The sequence below is a fragment of the Phalaenopsis equestris genome, unplaced genomic scaffold (genome assembly GCF_001263595.1).
Source record: "Phalaenopsis equestris unplaced genomic scaffold, ASM126359v1 Scaffold000002, whole genome shotgun sequence".
Classification (NCBI taxonomy): Eukaryota; Viridiplantae; Streptophyta; class Magnoliopsida; order Asparagales; family Orchidaceae; genus Phalaenopsis; species Phalaenopsis equestris.
Window position 1 is genome coordinate 67629065 of NW_018164444.1, and position 5428 is coordinate 67634492.

Consider the following 5428-nt stretch of genomic DNA (forward strand, 5'->3'; position numbering starts at 1 on the left):
TTTTGGCAAATTTTTATGTATTCAAAGTGTTTGGAATGAGTTTTGATCAATTTTGGGTATTTTGGCAAAATTTGGAATTTTTAGCCAAATTTGGGTCCCAAGGGCAGTTAGGTAATTTGGAGGTGCCTAGGGGCAAAAGACCAAGTTAGGCATTTTACATAGAATTGGATAGATATCCATTCTAAATGAACCATGGCTTAATGTATTGTGAAGATATGGTGTACCCTAGTTCCAAGTCAACACCCAGGGTCGACCCTAAAGCCAAGTAATCCTATAGGGACTCTTCTTGAATTCTCTTATAATGATCTTACCTACTAAATGCTAGAGGTTAAGATCAATATGTGGAATTTCAAGTTGAGTAAAAAGAAGAGTTTTGAATTTCTAATGGTGGGGTACCTCTTCTAATTTTCTAAGACTAGTCAATAGGAAAGTCCTATGGCTAGACCTAGGCTACTAAAGAAGTTTTCTAGACCTCAACCAAAAGTGAGGTCAACAAGGGATTCATATCCTTTGAAAAAGGAGAGCTTCATACCACTTTGAAGAAGGATATTGGCATCCATTTTTTTATGCAATATATGTAAAACTTCATTGTTGAATAACATGACACCATAGTTGGGTTTTACACCATCATAGTCTTATTCTGAGTTGATCGTGGTCAAACCAGCATTGCCACTGGTATCCTTCGTGATGACTCGTTCATGTGGCACAGAGTTGTACCTGGCTGATACAGATATTCTCATGACATAGTTCATTGATGATGTTGCTCCAGATGTGTTCATGCCTTAAAATTTAGGCTCGTATAAACGAAATTCATGATTAAAACCGTCGTGCTCAGCGACACATGCACGATTCACCTTCTTGAGCTATTTTGAGACGCGTTTATGACCCTTACAAAGGTCTCAAGATCGTAATTACTCATATTCGAGTCATTGGAGGTTTACACGAAGCTCGAAAACCATTCGACAATCTTTTTAAGAAGCCAAAAATTTATAAGATTTGGTGTAACCACACTCGATTCTGGTGTGCCATGCCTAACTAGTGGCATGACCACACCAGAGGATGGTGTGATCATGGCGGCGTAATAACGTCAGACCTGAGGCATAGCCGCGCTGGACCACGATCCACAAGACTCTGAACAGTGGCGTGACAGCTCCCGAGCTCGACATGGCCACACCACCGGAACTCGTTTAGAGATTTTTTACCTCCAGAACCTGATTCCCCGCCGGTTAGGCGACCATGACCAGTGGTTCACCTCCTTTTGCTTGGTTCTCCAACCTAAAATGGCATAAAAGCATTTTGGGACTATGTTAAATGGGGAAGGTGGCTTAGATCCTTTGGGTAAGCCCTTTGAGGAGGTATAATCAACGGAAAGGGCCTCAATTAAGTTGATCAACATCCATTGGAATTGGGGAGGAGAGCATGAGTAAGGGAGCTTGGGAGGAGCTTTCAAGGAGGAATTCTTCATCTTCCTCGAAGAAAAGGTGAGGGGAAATGTTTTCCTTCATCCTCTTCATATTTTTTTCTATTTTTGCATCCTCTTCTTCCTCTCTGACAACTTTCCAGCAACTTTTCGGTGAGGAGAGCTTCTTCATAACTTTGGAGAAGGAAAATTCAAGTGTTCTCAACCTCTTATTTTGTGAGGAAGGCTTCCTCATCACTTTAAAGAAGAAATATGGTGGCCTCGTCACTCTCTCCAGCGAGGAGAGCTTCCTACGAAAGAAATACTTCGATAAGTCGTCACATAGGTGAAATCCCTTAATCCCTTACATTTTCCTTTCCTATAGCCCATTAGGTGGCTGTTAGAGGATTAATGACTATGTTTTTTGTGCTTATAGGATAATAGGCCAAGGGCCTTTCATGGACTCTTCCATACGAATCTGGGTGTTTTCTTTGAAGCCCTAGCACGAAAATCCTCTAGAAGATGAAGTTATGCCAACCTCGTTGTACTTCGTTGTATGTTTTGGTGATTTCACTTAGATTGATAAGTGAAATCAAATGATGAGACTATTAATGACGTCCCTCTGGTTGTTATTCGTTCGATCACGGAGAGATCTCCTCGTGAGAAAACCCTTCACTCTACGTTGGGCAAACGGGTGGGAAAGTCACGTTGCTTCGCACAATATCGCGTTGTTACTTCCTACATCAATTTGAACCCTAAATCCCATTTGAGATCGATAGAACGAGTTTGACGTGCTGTCAAATATTTTGGGTTGCAGGATGTTTGTGTTCATTTGTAAAGTTTTTGCATCTCCACCATTTTCATATTGTATGCTTGATCGTGTGAACACTTCGATTTTATCGGCTGCCTTAGCATGATTGACCAGTCTCTTGTTGTTTCGATCATTCTCCGATTTTGACCATGTTGATTGTTTTATTTTAACCGGCGGGGTGGATATATATTATATATATAATCATAAAAAAATAATAATTAAATAAAAATTTATGCCACTTAATGCTTCAAGCAAAAATCCATCCGCCCTCCACTGCCGTTTGTCAGGATGGACAAATTTAATGTTGACTTTAGCTTTTAAAAAATCAATGTCATATTAAGTATACTGCTAGATTAATGTTCAAAATGAATTTTATGCCAGTGAGTATGTGGCCAGAGTTATTTGTCAATGTGGGTTTGCCATTAAATAAAACTACAATGAAGCAATTACGATCAGAGCCCTCTAACCAGGTGATTTGCGGCTAAATGACACGTTATGTTACAATCCCAATTGTAACACATATGCTCTTCAATGACAGTCCGCTCTTTTGAATATTAAATCATATGGTATATTCGATTGGACAAAAAACTCTCTATATGCTAAGGTCAATTTAGATTAGTCCCATTTGACAAACATTCACCCAATGTAAAAAGGGTCTCCTTTGACAAAGCAACCCATGATTGCTGACAATAATTCTTCGGTCACGTTGGGTCGACTACCCCGCTGAGTAAGTAGGTTATGAACCATGACAACCCGGGATGACAAAACCATGAGATATTGATCGAGTTCGCCATCGTTTCCTCTACCATCCACTTTGTCCTCGCAATGATAATTTTTATAATTTAAATTCCCAAATTTGCTGCTACCATATGTTAAGTTTGAATACTTACTGCATAATGACTAGCTATAATCGAAAGTGTTCTCCCGTTATTGGGAGGGGTAAATAACCATAGGGTCCTGCACCTATGGAAAACCTCAAATCTCAATCCTTAAAATCATCACAAAATGATGGCGAAATCTCTGGGCAATATATTTTCTTCTATCTCATATTCCTTCTGAAAATTCGACTCGAAAGTTAACAAACACACCGTGTTAAGCTCTCGACGAGAGTCTGGGGCACTTTTCGAAGTTTCAGAGCCCACACTGTCATGAAGTGGTGTTGGACATAATTCAACATGTTTATTCATGATAGTTAGATTAAAAAATATATATTTTTTACTTTACAAGTTGTCATCCGTATTTTATATTTTAGTTTATTTATTTTAAGTTGATTTTTAAGTTTGTCCCTCTCTCTTGACATTCTGGTCCCGCCCCTGGCAATCACACAACAGCCCAAATATAAGATATATCATACAATAGCATAATAGTTACAATGATGCTGCAATCATCACAACTACTATACAATATGTTATGATATGATGGATTCAATGCAACAAATATTACTTACATCACAATAAAATAATAAAAGACTCTATTTTTCTTAAAAACATCAACGTGAATATTCTACATTTCAAATTAAATGATTCTCCCCTTATTATAATACTTAAATATTATGAAACATAAATAAATCAAACACTCCAAAATGATGTGATGATGATGTGAAAGCATCCATTTTCACCCTTTCATTAAAGTAAATTATATTGAACATTATTTTTTAACCATATGATAGGAACATCCATTCCTAACTTTTTGTTAGAGTTGTCAACCAATCATGATATCCAAGACTTAGATGTAGAAATGTGCTCATCAGTAATGTGGAGTAAAGCATTATTTGAATATAGCATAAGATGAATGAAACCGCTATAAAATATAATAGTAATTTATGTGTGTTAGAAAATTTGTGGTGGTGGAGTAAAAAATTATCATCTTAGCGTTGTACTGAAATCCAACACACACTCAGATAGAAATAAGCAACTAGTAGCGATACGAGAAGATTTTATGTGGAAAAATCGAAAAAGGGATAAAATCACGAGACATTGTCTGGTTAAAATATTTCACTGTGAATTGGTGATTATATGTACAACCCCTAGTTTTATAGGTTGAAAGGGGCTGAACAGTTTCTCGGGTTACAATGTCTGTGTGTAGGAGGAATTATTACTTCGCGGTACGGAGCGGGTGGGGACAACGACCCGAGACTGCAACGACGGGCGGCGGGGTCCAGAGGCTACGGTGAATGCAGCTCGAGACGGCGATGTCGGGGTTGGCCGAAGGCTGTGACAACCAAAAACAACAACGACTGAAAGCAGTGGCGACGACCAGTGGAGGCGATGGTCAAAGAGGTGACAGTTAGAAGGAACAGCGGACGGAAGTGGCGTGATTAGAAGCAGCAACGATGACCGGAGGGGGCGATGGTTTGAGTCGGTCATAAGCGGCGATGATCTGAAGTAACGACGATGATGAACAAAAAAGACAACGCCGAAGGCGGCTCGAGGTGATGATAGCGAGCGAAGTTAGTCGGTTCTACAATGCAGGATGCAGGGTTGCAACTCCCTCTTATACAGGCTCTGAACTTGCTCTTGCCCAGAGGTCCAATCCCCTATAATGAGGAGTTAGGGGCACTATTTACAGAGACTAAATTACAAATAAGAAAGAATTTCATAACCCTTGATCGGACACTACAGAGAGATCCCATTGATTGAATGCAATTTGATAAACATTTGATTGCCTTAACGATATCATAATTGAACGATCTTAAGCTCGATAGATTAAACTCTCCAAGACACTCAATTTGACTATAAACATCCATACTTGACATCAGATTTACCTTCCACTATATTTGAAAGACTTTCAAAACTGTTTTAATGACTTGACCTGAACTTGATTTAAGTCAAATTGGACCGATCTGAGTAACTTTGAGTCCGTCTCGTCGAACCAGTCAGTTTGACTGCAAGTTTGTAAAAATCAGAGCTTTTGATATATTTTTTCAATAAAATAAATAATAGAGATATTTTGGCTAATCTTGGTAATTGCTGGGCTTATAAAGTCAAACTTTACAAAATCTTCATATTTCTCGTATTGTTTAAAAGGTAAAACAAACTTAATACGGGTGAAGGAAAAATCATAATTTTATTTTGTAGATTCTAACTCTACCTAAAAAACGAGCAATAATCTAACTTGGATCGGATATACCGTTAGTGTTGTTTTAGGCTACACATTCATATTTTTTATGCTTAAATATTTGTGCATAGGAAAATAAATTGTCATATATATATATATAT